The sequence below is a fragment of the Diadema antillarum genome, unplaced genomic scaffold, assembly GCF_040938485.1.
Source record: "Diadema antillarum isolate AM-2024a unplaced genomic scaffold, OU_Dant_1.0 seq00000889_RagTag, whole genome shotgun sequence".
NCBI classification, from domain to species: domain Eukaryota; kingdom Metazoa; phylum Echinodermata; class Echinoidea; order Diadematoida; family Diadematidae; genus Diadema; species Diadema antillarum.
In genome coordinates, this window is record NW_027271753.1 from 372937 (window position 1) to 387909 (window position 14973).

General features: G+C 36.4%; 1 protein-coding gene across 3 annotated transcripts in view; it reads left to right on the forward strand.

The window, feature by feature from the left end:
• The window catches only part of LOC139740853 (forkhead box protein N3-like), a 117734-nt gene that overhangs the window by 40868 nt on the left and 61893 nt on the right, over positions 1-14973 (forward strand). Inside the window, exon 1 of one of the 3 annotated variants that reach the window (XM_071651431.1) lies at positions 7219-7815. The exons of the other annotated variants lie outside the window; for them this stretch is intronic. The gene's annotated coding sequence lies outside the window, so the exon portion shown is untranslated. Of the gene's footprint in view, positions 1-7218; positions 7816-14973 lie in introns of those variants that run through there. 3 annotated transcript variants of the gene reach the window in all.

Consider the following 14973-nt stretch of genomic DNA (forward strand, 5'->3'; position numbering starts at 1 on the left):
TGATAGCTGGTATAACTTTCATTTGTTTAAAGTGAGTGTGCATACATCAATACTTTGTGTGTCTCGTATCGTCAAGTAGCAATGTACTTTGAGCAAACTGCAATAACTGCGTTGAATATGTGTGTTGTCGGTTCATATGCCTGCAATTCACTGCTTCTTAGTGGTCCTATCACCTTACTGGGTCAACAGAGCGCTGCTTCACACACTGGTCAATAGTTCTGCTTCTCTCTTCTCTCCTAAAGTCCCTTCGTTTCCTCTTCATTCTCATTCCCACTCCATCTCCCTCATTCATTTAATACCTTTAGAGGCAGCCATTGAGTAGACTGGGTAGACACAAGAGTACATTCTCTGCACACACTGTGAGTGAACATAGCTGTTGGTGATTAGACTTATTCTGGCCATTATGTGAAAGATTCCAGAAGTAAATAATTTCAAAAGTGCTTGAAATCAAAATATGTTCATTTCTGTACAGGCAAATATTGTTGTATACCGCATAACACTATAGATCTGGGTACTGATTTGGTCAAGCACCCTTAATACTTGCATGTTTATAATTTCCATTTGATTTGACAAAAGACAGGAGTACAAACATGTTTTAGTAAATGAAAGGCACAAATGTTTCACATATTTTTATCCTTATTATTATTATTTTTTCTTTTTTTTTGCTGCATGGAAAATTAAATGCTCTTAAGATGTGAGTAGAATTTGTGTAACATGGTGGCTATGTACTGTGCTGAATATGTGTACAGAGTTTGATTTGAATAAAATATCATTCACATCAGAGAATTTGGATGAATTATCCGAATGAATTCCTGATAAATGATCCTGGAATTTCGATTTATATTATAGAGATAGACTGAGTTGAATGTGTGAATATGGTCAAGGGAAAGTCACTCATTTTCCCAGCCATAGCATGTGGGTGAGAAGAGCCCATTATGAAAGTGATTATTTTTTATTTTCTGTCATTTTCACGTTTACTGCAATGCACCATCCTGCAGCCAAAGAGAGCCTGAGAACAAGAATGGAGGATGAAGAAATTTTCTGTCTTGTAGTAATCATGTTGACTTTCTCTTGCAAGCTGACCTTCAAGTCCTATGTTATCATGGCAAAGAGACATTGGAAGAAAGAGGGATTCTTGAGAGATACAGACTGTGGACTTTGATAGGCCATCACTCCAGTGTCAACAGATTTTCATACCCATCATGAGTTGTCCTTAGTAACTGGAGAATGCTGGCTGGTCGTCCTGGCGACACACCCCATCAAATTTCAATCACACTTTTCCCTCTCAAGGTTTGTCATGATGGTATCATGGAGAGGTAAAAGGCTAAGATTTACATAGTTTGTCTGATAGATTACCAGCTATTGAAACTAGCCCCCCCCCCATTTTTTCCCTTCAGTTTATCACCATCATGGTTGCACATTGTCCATGTCATGTTCCCATCTCTTTGCTGAGAATGGTGCATGCCCTTAATACTGTGGTTTCTTTATTTTTCTTTTTTTTGTGCGGGGTTAGGACACGATTGTCAGATTGTGTTTGATGAGGAGTGTAGGGACAAACAGAGTTGTCAAATTTGTCCGTGACTTGCCTCAGGCCTTGCAGGGAGAATGGGAGCATGCTCCTCCGTCATCAGCATAGCAATTACGGGAGGGGTAGGCATCGCCATGCACCACAAGCCACTGGGACGTCGTCGTCTTCTATCGCTCCATGCTTGGCTGTATTTACTCCTTGCTATCAGCTGGTCTGTCTAGAATAGACCCTCTTGAAATTTACTCATTGCCTTACAGCAATCTTTCATAGAATGCCCACTCTCTCTCCCACTACTAGAGCTGCCCTTTGTCAGTGCCTCCTTTAAGAACAGTAATGTATTTGATACCTCAGTCCAGTCATAGAAAGAGCAAATGAATATTTCAAGTGAAAGGTCTGGGTAAAACAGACTAGTTACAACATTTGATGTGGGTACAGGGAGAGTTTTTGTGATATTTGAATGTAGTTATAGATTCTTGTTTGCATATTGTTTAATCTTTTATTACTGGCTCTCCTTCAATTGAGGTCAAGCATGATAGAGTATTGATGGGGAAGGCAAACAGAGAAGAAGAGATAGGAGACTTATGAGTGCCTTGAAGAAGAAACAAGATGAATCCTGAGTGAGTTAGTGAAGTTTGCATCTTATCAGTCTCTCTGTGTTCTCCTCAACTAACATGTATTAACACACCTACAAGATAGGTCCATATTTCTTTGGAAAAAAAATGTGGCAGCTAAGAATACAAATTGATGCATTTGAACTCTATTGAGTTGATGTTTAACAAAGAATTTTTACTTACATACCATACATATCACCTAAGAAATGTACAATACAATGTATTACTCGTGCATTATTTCGTAACAACCCATTTTATGAACACATTTGACTTCAATGATATTCTTAGTGTATTCCATTCTCATTTAAGAGGTTGTGACTGTTTTAAAAAGAACAATATTGAAGTCAAAATAGGTTCTTTTATTGTATTCTGTAACTTACTGACATTTTCTTTAAAAAGTTTTAAACTAGGTATGAGCATAGTGCCGTACTGCAGTGCTAACCAAAATGTGTATTGAGGGCTAATATATTTTTTTTCTTTGTCTGTGTACAATTCCAAGAATGATAATTGAAACATGAAATAGTGCTGCAGATTGGAAAATAATTTGCACACACATACACCACACACATTCAGAAATAATGAATTGAAGGAATGAATTAAAAAAAATGAGAAGAATTCCTTGTGGGTGCTACTATTCTGTTGTGTACATTATACAGTGGCGGATCCAGAGGGGAGCGCACCGGGCGCGCGCCCCCTCTTTACTTATGATTAAAACAAAAGAAATACATGTAAAAGGAAAAAAATGGGAGGGGGGCTGCGTGCGCCCCCTTTTAATTTTGCAAAGGCGCCTCCCCTTTACAGAATTCCTGGATCTGCCCCTGTTATATAGATAATGAGTGGTAGAGATGGCAACTAAATTAATGCTAATGAGGAACTTTGAACCTCCCAAAACTAGCAATTTATTTAAAGGTTAGAACATTCATGTTTATTTTCATAAGTAATTACAAAAGTCATCAGGTGTTGTGGCAGTATAGATTTGTCAAAGTACTTTAAAGAACAACTAATAATAACTTTTAAGTTTCCAAGGTGGCCATTTTGCAGCATGCAGGTGTTTTAGTAGCAGCTTAAAATCTTTCTATCAATTACACTAAAAAATACCATGGTTCTGGTGTTTACATCATTTATGATATGTTTATAGCAAAATATTCTCCCTTGGTAGAACATCACAAATATCCAATGTCATGTCAATATAGTTATCTGATAGCCTATTATACTGGCATTTGATTAACCCATGACATATTTTAGTGTCTTGTTTCATTGAAAAATGAAGTGCTCCAGATACATAACATACCATTCCCCCCTGCGTGTATGCAGGGAAGAGCTTTGTGGAAACTGCTGTAAGGTGTCTATACAATGTAGCTCAAGCTTCATTCAGTCTTCTGCACATATACTGTTCTGCATATACAAGGCATACTTTTCAGATAGCCCAAGGCTAAACATTTTAAACTGATATGGAAATAATGACAAGCTTACAATAGGCATTGAGGGATAACTTCACAATGTAGCAGTGTGTAATATTTGCAAATAGCTCCTTTGTAAGTTATAAAATTGGATCTGATAGGACTGTTTTGATATTTGTAGGAAATTTTGACCAATGGGGAATTTTGCATTGAAACCTTGTGGTTATAACTGCAGTGATATACCTTGCACCTAAAGAGTAAGGATTGTGGCAGTCATTCTATGATTTTCTTCCAAACTGTCATATCTACATTGACTCATAATGGTTTCAACCATTTGTATAATTCATACAGCATTGTAAATCACATCCCTGCTAGTGTTACTTACATAAAGTGTTCATAATTTTTGTATCATGCCAAGATTTGAATTCTGAAGTCTGGTCTCTTCTTGACCACTTTTTTTTGTCACTTCTCCCCTTCATCTTATGTCTTTAATGTCTTCATTAAAGCTACATGTAGTACTCATGCTGACAAAGTTTGTTGTATAGACTCACACGCTGCTACATTGTAGTTTCATTTTCGATATGTGTACATGCACCTTGCACAACCTATAATTGTGTACATGTACAGTGCATATTGTACAAGTACTGCGCATATCACACACACTAAAAAGAGCGATGGCAACTAGATTAACTGTAGCCATGGTTACCAAACTGAAATGACGGAAAGTTGCTGGCTACCAGCAGACTCTTTCCGATGACACACTATGATCGAGCAATGTAACAAAGCTTGTGATTGGCTAGTAAGAGTTTGCACCCCAAGCCTTGAAAGGCGACGTAATGTGCTAAACAGATGTTAGGCAACAGGGGAGAATGTATGTGTTTATGCATAGAGTATGGCTTTATTTCTTTCTGTTTTTTGATGCCATGGGAAAGTGAATTGAGATGAAATCTACACTATTCCCAATTATGATACTGTATGAACCTTGCATCAGGACTTTGATCACCGAGAGAGAATTCAAACATTGTAAACTTATGCCAGTAAAACAATATTGATGGAAAAGTGGAAATTACAATTCCCTGGGTGCCTCTGAGGAGTCTAGTAAGATAAATAGTATGGTTTTCTTTCATCCGGACAGTGAGATGAGTATTTGTAAAGTTTGGTTGTTGTTTTTTTTTTGTTGTTGTTGTTGTTGTTGAATGTTGCAGGCAATGGGATTGCCATCATTCAAAAAAATTTTTCCATATGATGAAATTGTATATTATCAATCTTAACAATATATTTTGCAAATAAAAAGTACTTGTGGATGATTGTTCCACTGTGTTGTTTTATTCAGATGTGAAGGAAACTTGCAGAAGATGAAGAAATGGAATGATTAGATATCATTCTTGGTATTGACATATTAAAGAAAAAACACTGTTTATTTGCCAGGGAATGGGGCAAGATTGTGTATGAAAATAAATTCAAACAAATAAAATACAATGAAAAAAACCCCACACTCAAGACACAGTCAAGGGGTTTGTGTGGAAAGAGTTAATAGTGAAGCAGTGGATGGCTCATGTTGTAATGTAGCTTATCATACCCATGGGAGTATTATGATAATCTTTTGCTTGTCCTGCAGCAGGAAGATAAAACTTGATATTCTTTCCATGACAGAGAGAAGGGCTGACCCTGGGTTACTGGGGTCAATCACTTTCACATGTGACTTCAGTCTGTGCTCGCTTTTTCCATTTGCCATAGAGTGCATACTGGTGCGCTGATTTCCTGTGTGAAAAAAAACCAGTGTTACCAGGATAAACTTAATTCAGCCATATGTGGCATGTTCCAAATGCATATAAAGCACATAACAGACAAGTTACAGCAAAGTACAAAGATTACACATGTGCAGGGTTTGTATATGGGTAAGATCTCATGGACCATTTGCTTGTTTGAGCAATACACATTTAACTCATGATATTATACAGTGTACTAATAGGCCTACATATTTGGAGGATAGTGGCCCAAATTCACAAGGTACAGTAGTTTGAATTTTATCCATGGATTATGCACATTTTAATTGCTTCAATGCACATTGGGTATAGTAACAGTTGATAGAGTGTATATTGTACTTATTTATCCATTTTTTAATGTAGTAGGGATGTTGTGGTACATGTATGCACAAGTGGTGGTTCTCTGTAAGTTTCTTATTTTTATGGATATCCGATATGTGTCTTTATGTATACTTTTTTGTTGTCTGTGTTTTTTATTCGTATAAACTACACACATATACATGCAATGTATTTATATGAATAGCTTCATATGATATTACAGAACCAAATTCAAACAAACAGGCTGTAATGAGTGGAGACAGGTTGACCAGGAAGTATTGCACTAGATGCTTTTCAGTGTATAGGGAAGTAAACCATCAGGGTATCATTGTTGATTGCATGACAAAGATAAAATGGTGATTGGTTTTTATGACACAGGCTTCTGTATGGCCTAGAGTGTGAAATCTAAACTTCCATTAAGTTCAGTGGTATTTTTAGTACCTTCTGCACATGAGAATGATAGACTGAAGAAAGTAAGAGGTTTAAAGTACAAAAGATTTTAAGTATATGACTATTAGTCATGTGTGAGCATTTTCTAACAGAATGTTGGAACTTATAAACTTGTAAAGACATGCTTAGACAAGTTTTTACCCTTGAAAGTATAAAATACACTCATTCAGGATTGGTGGAGTGATGTCTCCGATATACAAACAAGCACTATATCGTTAGACCCTCTTTTAACTGATGTTTGATGGTATGGATTTAGTCTGTTTGTAGGAGTAGGACATATGGAATGCAGCAATAATTTAGCAAAACAAAGTTTTTATTTCTTCAGATGATGAAAGATTGATTGGTTTTAAAAAGACAAAAGAGTAGTCGTCAAGTAGCACAGTATTAATGCAATATTGAAGCATACACTGTTGGTAAAAAATCAGATTTTAGCTAAGCCCCCAAATTTCATCTTACATTTTTCATCAGAACTTGGCATACTTGTACATGCTAAATTATGAAGATTATTTCCCTCAAATGACAGACAAATGAAGCCTATATGGAAGATCCGAAATTAACTGATGTTCTGTTTGAATGCTTTTCGTCTCTCTTTTTCAAGGGATCAATTTTTTCAAGGGACTTTCGTGTATAATTTGTTTGTCTACCACATTGGGCATTATGTCTCTACAACTTGGCACCTACATTGTTGTATACCTTGAAGTTATACCAGGGAAAGGGGAAAAAATATTGAATTATAACTGATAACAAATATAGTGCTAATATTGAATTATAACTGATAGCAAATATAGTGCTAATAGCATATATATTATAGTGCATGCTAATTTCATGACAGTTATTTTGTCTCAAGATGTGTTTTTAGTTTATATTTGTAAGATTTACTAGAGATTGCTGTGAGCTGTAAATGAGCTCAAGCTGATATCAGCTGTGAATCTACTCTTTGTAAAATTGAGATACATTGTAAATGAGGATTCATCCTACATTCTGGAGCAGGTCTTGTTGTAAAGAGACCTGTTATCCTTGGGTGATCCCACAATAAACAGGCCCATGATTGGTTATGACGAAAGTGGACTAAAATGAAATAAAAGATCAAGGGTTTGTGTGGGAAGAGTGTCCACGTGCCATGACCACCAGTTTTTGACCAGTGAGCTAGAGACAAAAGCCTGCATAGACTGCAAAAACAGATAAGACTGGCTGAGTGTCTGTTTCCTTCAGTCCCACGTGTGTGAGCTATGAAGTTATGTAGATGTGCTGTTGTTTGTGTGTGTCTCAGTAGTGGATGCAAACAGCCAATCACAACATCCGACACAAAATCTTGTCCTGAGAGTGCTAGTGTAGTAAGAATCTCATATGACTCATGAGGGAGCTAAGGCGGCATGGCTACAGTTCACATGACGGTCCAAGCAGCCCCCATTACTCCTAGCGACTTCTGCTCCGATCCCCCATCTTACTCCGGTTTCATACAACTCTCGGGGGTTTGCTCCCCACGCGCCTTCTTCCTCTCATGCATATTTAGCCTCAGAAAGGATATAACTCATTGTCTGCCCTATCAACGCTGAGTCAAAACTTTTTTTACGTGGTACAATCAGGAAATAACGCTTTTCTCTATCGCGTTCCTGTTTCACTGAGTGGTGCATTGCATTGTGGATCTCTCATCCTGTTGGATCTTTAATGTCGGACTAAATTCAAGCTCTTTACGGATTTATATTATTGATAATTCAAAAATGGTTCATATCACTTCAAAGGTAAGGCTTTGTCAGATTGAGACATTAATTTACTGATATTAGTAAAGCCCATAATTACAAGAGAATATGTAACTCAACAATAGATACAGTGTGCTTGTGCTGCTGTGTGTTGCCAGAGATCTGTAGTAATTTTATTGCACTGAGGCTAAGCCCATGCGGCTGTGTAGTACAGTAATATGTATAGACTGTGTTAATTACATAGTCACAACCATCTACGTCATTCATTCCTAACAGTGAAGAGAAGGAATTAAAATTTTACAGCCAGATTTCATACTTTTTTTTTTATAAGCTGATAATGACTTTTCTGTGCCCTTATTTACCAGCTAATAAGTTCCCATGCTATCAATGTCCTTTGTGTGTAAAGTAAAGATAAGATATTTGGATATCGATGTTTGTTTCTTACCCTCACAGAGAGATAGGAATTGAGCAGATGGTTGTGTCCCATAGGTAGTACAGTGAAATGCAAAACTCAGATAAGATAGTAATCATTCACTCATTAGGTAATTAATGTTTATAGATAAATGAATTCTGGTGCTTAGTGGCAATATTAGGAAATATAAATTTCATTCTCTATCACTGAATATACAATTTACACAAATGAATGTGTCTGTCCTCTGAAATGTATTTCAGAGTGTACTCATAAAAAGTTACCATGATATTGTTATACACTGTTTACAATACATGCGTTTCTGTAGTCTACATTAACTCAAGCACAAATAATATTTACAGTGCATTGTATGTCCATGGTGTGCATGCTTTGAAAGTGTTTGATGATTTGTATGTTGTAGTGTACAGAGTTTGTATATTTTCTGTACATTCTTCGAGTATCAATATATTAAGATAAAGATGTACTTCCACATTGAATCATTACTATGAAAACTGTTCAAGATTTGATTGTGTACCTCTTTGAGGAAATGTGTCATGATGGATCTGTTGACGGTTTTAACTAGGTATTGCATTGTACACATACAGTGTATAACATACACATAACACAATGCACACATAACACACAGTAAATAAGGCCTATTTTGATGGTGTAGCTCAGTGTAATTGTGGTGCATATGAAAATCTGGCAATATTTGACCAATTTCTGTATAAATCTGCACTAACTGTGATTTGTTTATTTTCTCCATTCAAGACTTCTTTATTATGTTGTACTTATAGCAGCATTAGAAATTGTGAATAAGTTTAGTCCACTCCTGTTCATATCATTTTTTTCCATGACTCACTGCAAGTATAATCTACATTCAAGATAAAAGTTATAAATGTCAGTTTTAGAATAATGCAGTAAGCCTACATGTATACGCACTTATCTTTAAATAGTGATGGTGAATTCTGTAATCTGATTGGTCAATCAACCATGCAATAGGGCCTATATCCTGTATTACGTGAATATACGGTCTTTTACCCCCATTGTGTTTTGTGTTTCGCATTGTTCATGTTGTTCATTTGCACACATCACAGCTGCGCACACTTGAACTAGCTAGCAGCACTGTACGTACTGCAGCAGTTAATTTTATATCACAGATAGACAAGAGAGCACAAGTGAACTGTATCTGATGCGACCAAAAGTTTCTGAAATATGAATTAGGAGTCTATCTGCATCTCATATAAGGCTAACTGTTATTATATCCCTCATCAATGAAATCCTGTTTACTCGTAGCGTTATGTTACCAAACATAACATTGCTATCATGTTGATGATATTGAAAACAATGCCATGAACGAAAGATGTGGTATACCGTCATGACAACATTCATGATAGTGCATTATACAAGCAATCTCTCATTCTTTGTTTCGTTGATAGCGTGTATAAAGTGTTATCAGTATCAGCCTCATGGACCAGTGTGTTGATCGCATCCACCGCAATATACTGATTGGCTGCTCTGCTATCTGTGAACAGTTTTATGTGGACAATTTTCCTATTTTTAAAAAGATTCGTTGAAAGGAAACATCAAACAGATACCTTGCACTGAGAGCCACTAGAGAAATTATACATTTCTTGGTTACAGAAGTATGAATAGCTATTCAAGGCAATGATAAACTGCAAGTCCATGTGTGTCATATCCAAAGATACTTTCCAAAATCCACTCAAGAACTCCGGGCCCAGCGTCTTGCATAAACAGATCTACATCTAATGAGGAGAAGACTAAAGCTCTTCTTGATTGATTTCTATTAACTTCTCCGCAGATTGTCTCCATTTGATTACATCTGCCAGAAGATTTCCAGAAAAGGGCACCCTTCGCTGTCTGTCCCATATCTCTCTCTGCCAAGGCAGTGTGCTTTCATTTCCTGCTTGTTTTATTATCTTTGCAATTTACATTTTCTGGCGTACACTGACGCTGGAATCTTGTATCTCCAATGGGACTGAACTATTAGTGGTGGCTTTTGTCTTCAATCTACTCCCGCCCTCACATCTCTTGCTGGATGTTTAGATGGAACCTTACTGATCCACCACCAAGTGATTTATGTGATGAGGTAGGGGCGTTATTTGTCAGGGCAATTTGAGTTACATTTGCTAGTGCATTCCAGTACCTGCAAATTGGTGTCCTGCTACAAATGTTGAAGTAGCTGTGGGAAGAACAAGCCTTGTGTGCTATGTGTAGAAGGACTCTGTAGTCGTACTACAGCAGGAGTACTTACTGAGCAGAGTACGCATTGAGATGATATTGGGTTGTGTAAATCCATTGTACATTAGATCTTCCTTAGATTCAGACAGTTTACACATAATGTTGAGTACACACTTGCTGCATTGATTTTTTGTTGTTGTTTTTGTTTGTGTTTAAAAGGAATACATATTATGAAGTTTGCTTGCAATATTTGGTGTGCATGTCCAAGAATTTTATGTGAGGCATCGTGAATGCTTTGAATTTTTATGAACTCGACAATTTTACTTTCGAGGGAATAAGGTTAATTACTTATATGCATTTTTGTTTTTCATGTTTCTCTCATGTATTGAATAGAATTATTTATCATTTTATGAAACCATTTTCAAAATATGATGCATATATGGTAGACAAGAACTTTTGTGTACATTGTAATTTTGCAAAATTTGGCTCTCACAAAATTTGCGAAATGAAAATGCTTGCAAGCATTCTTTGTTTTACAGTAACCCAAATGAATCTTATACTACATACATTATTGAAAATGAAATAAATTGATATGTTCAGAAAAATAAAGTAATAAGTGCATGCACTTAATTAGACAGTATGAACCACATGTACACATTCAAAATGTAGGCCTATCATGTACATACACGTACTTCGTACCACAGTGTTTCTGTGTCACAAAATGAGCCATTGATTCATGCATTCTGTCTGAAAATGATATTTTTCTCAGAGGAAGAGAATAATTCTTTAGTTAGTTTAGCAGTGAAGGAAGGGATTTATAACTTATCCATAATGTTTATTAGAATGAATAATTAGGTAAATTTCTGCTGTAGCTTCATGGTTCCATTTCAGAGGAGGAGATGAAAAAACAACGACAGAGTTTAGCCATCTTTTCAAAGCTGTGTAGTGGGCCTTTGGAAGATGAAGCAAGCTCTTTCAAAGGTAGATGTGTTTGTCTTTAATTAAAGCTTGGTTTGCTTTGAGCTGGGCATGAGGACAAGCACCCCACACAAGATTTATGAGGTGATTCATTGAACCACCATTGTTCTCTCTCAAGTGTAGCCATAATTCAGCTGTGTCCAGTTCTTGTCATGATGTTCAGTAATACATTCACGTTCCTTGGACGTTTTATTTATCAGTGCATGATTTTCATCAGAAGTATTTAATTATGCTAGAAAGGGCATAGTGTCATAAAGTAATTTAATACAGAAGTATTAGCATAGTATGATTTTGTCCTCTGTATGTAAATATCAGTCTTCTTTAAATCAGCAACTTTACCAGTGGATAATTTAGGAAATCACATTTTCTGCTTGACATGAATTTACTTAAGTTGAATGATGTGAGTGACAAGTGTGGCAATCTTTTTCTGAAAGAACATATGTGATGATTTTCAGTGATCAGCATAGGTGCTGATATTATGAATTTAATAACTAGTATTAGCTTATTTAAAAAAGAAAAAGCAGTCTTGAAGCTGTGATTTCCTTGTTACTGAAAGGTGTCCGTGAAAGACTGTAACATTCTGACAAGGTGACTCGAGAAGGAGGAAAAGAAATAGGAAGGAATGGGGATGGTGATTCATGTCTTCAGATTGACTTTTCTCTGTTATGGCTACAATCACTTTAATAGCCTGTGGGAAAGATTAAGTAATTGATAGAGGCGAGTCTGTGAGGATGGTGAGGAGTGTTCTCCAAACAGATTAGCCTCGCTTGCTCAAGTAATTAGCTCCCTTTGCAGCTGAGGACCACCCTTGACAGACAGATCAGTTGCTCATCCCAGCCAAAGACTGAGATAAACCTTTAGGTATACATTGAGACCAACCACTTAAAGTCTGGAATATTGTTCATCTCTCATACTAGTAAAAAGTATATCTTTTAGGTAGGATTGTCTGATGAGTAGAGGTGTATTCAACCAATGTTATTTTGGCAAATGGTGGAACATGCATTTAGATGATTCTAATCATCTGCTATTCTGGTCTTATATTCCAATACATTGTGTATGTTTTCTCTGAATTTTGACCTGACATTGTGATTTGATTTTGCCAAATGAAATCAGTTATCATGCAAGGTGTTGAATATACACACTTAAGATCATTTTCAATACCCCTGATCTTCATTGTAACCCATGGTGGGAGGTGTACACTTTGAGGTTTGAGCCTTTTTCCTCCTACAACTGAAAATGGAAAGAGAAGACAGGACTTTCAAGTAGTTATGCCATCCTTTAGTTGGGAGGAAAAGTTCAAAGTTTTGATGGGACATATCTCCTACATAAATCAGGACAGGTAACAGAAGCTGTTTCACCTTTCAGTACACCATCTATCAGAGAGGTAAATAACAACCTTCTTCCCTTAGTGTAATCACACGGATTCACACAGCAAGATATTGGCCTTAATCATTTTGAATATCGCAAATACTAATAGAAGAAGACCAAAATTATGTTACTGAAGCTGTCTTAGTGTTATAAAAGGATTTATTTAATATGACAATATTTATGTCCTGTTTCAAGGAACCCATAGTGCATTGCTAAATGGGTATGTGCTGTTTGTCTTTGAAAGCTGCACCATAAGATGACCTATAGTTGTAGGGCTTGGCATACTACACATGTCGATACTTACGTAGACATAATGATATGATTACCATTCGATGCTATGGTCACAGGTCTTCTGCTTAGTCCTGTTTTATCCTTCCGGCCATGGCCTGGTATACTCATTGTAACACATGTTTTCCACAAATTTGAATTCTAGAATGCATCACCACTAATGCTCAGTTGCCTGAATGATACAAAACATGGTTGAACTCTTGAGTTTCAACTTTTCGTACATTTGTGATAAAGCGGGACCTTCATGAGGAGAGTTGACATTTTGATTTTCTCATGTACTTCCTACATCCATGTTAGCCTTTGCTGACTATTTTCACACTCAACCCAACTAAACCATTTTAATCCAGTTCATGCTACGCCTTTAGACACTATTTTTTTTTACTCCCACAACTGTACATTTTACATGTTGTGACACATTTTCACTGCATAACCTCCATGTTTATAAAACAAAATATTTTCATCCTTGTTGACAAATGTTGTTCCAATAGCAAGTTGGTTATATTATGTCATGTCACAATAGGTAATGTGCTGTGTTCTTTGGCAACACTGCCTCCAGCAATGACTGACTTTGTATTCAATACCAAAGATGCATACCGTCATGACTTAGGTGTCAGGCGTTCATAATTGGTCTAGCTGAGTTTTTAGGGAACAAAGTACACTTTTTGGTGAGAATAGGCAGGCAATCAACCAAAGCAGCAATGTATGAATGTTTTCAAAATGAACTGATGTACAGATATTAGGCCTATTAAATGTTAGGCTCTATCAACAGTCCATCAGATTTAGGGCTAGACAGCAAGCTTACACTTTGCATGTTTGCAGACCAACAAAAAAAAAAAAGAGGAAAAAAAGTCAGTCCTATGACAAAAGAAATCTTGTCATGTGGTAAACAGTGATCAAAGATTTGGACAAATGCACACCATTTCAGCCATGATGGATGCTTGTGTTATGAAAGACTGACAGGATCAAGTTCATACTCTAGATCAAATAGATTATATTTGTGTCTATCTAGGGAGTTAGAAAAGAAACTGGAAAAAGGTGAAGGTGGGGCCTTTTTTCTGTCAAAATACCATGGTAGTGAAACCTAGAATGATGCATGTGGTCACCATGGAGATAGCAGTCTGCAGCCATGTTTGCACCAGCTAACAGATCATGGTAATGTTTGCTAGGTTATTCTGTACTTACATCATGATGTAGTTGAAGCTACTAATACTAAAAAAGGTGAGTGTGTTCCAGCATGAGTACCTCCATGATCTGGTTTTATACCTAGTCATCTGACTTATGATGTCACATTTTTGTCTTTTTATTTGCCCCTGTAGAGCATGTGCACACCAATCATAGAATCATATGAAACATTGAAAAAGAATACTAGAAAAGAAGCACAAAATTTCTATAAGGAGCAAATAATGATGTGAGCTAAATTTAATGTTGCAATTGATTATCAGTGCCAGAATAGTGTATTTAAGCCATTATCCTGAATTGATGAAGAGTATTTGATCACCATGACATTAATTAGCCCTGAAATGCATTTGGCAGGGGGAAAATAGATAGTGATATTAAAGGTATGTAACCTACAGTTGTACATGTATTATACATCATATTATAAATTATATTATATATTATGCCTCGGACACATTACATGTTAGTACATATAGATTACTGATATTTGCTTTCTTGATTTATGATCTATTGTATACGAATCATGAACAGGCGGAAGTATTTACACCCCCTAGAATGATGAAACATTTAATGTAATCATAAAGCAAAGGAAAAGAGCTTGAAAGAATTCAAGGAGTGTTGTATTTGATCAGCTCTGTACACACCCATCCACAATGACAAAGCAGAGAACACACAGTTGTTGCAATATTTGGGATGTTCATACGGGGTTATGAACCAGAACTCTGGTTTATTTCTCATGAGATTATGTGACAGAGCTTCAGCTCACATTTTTATTTTTA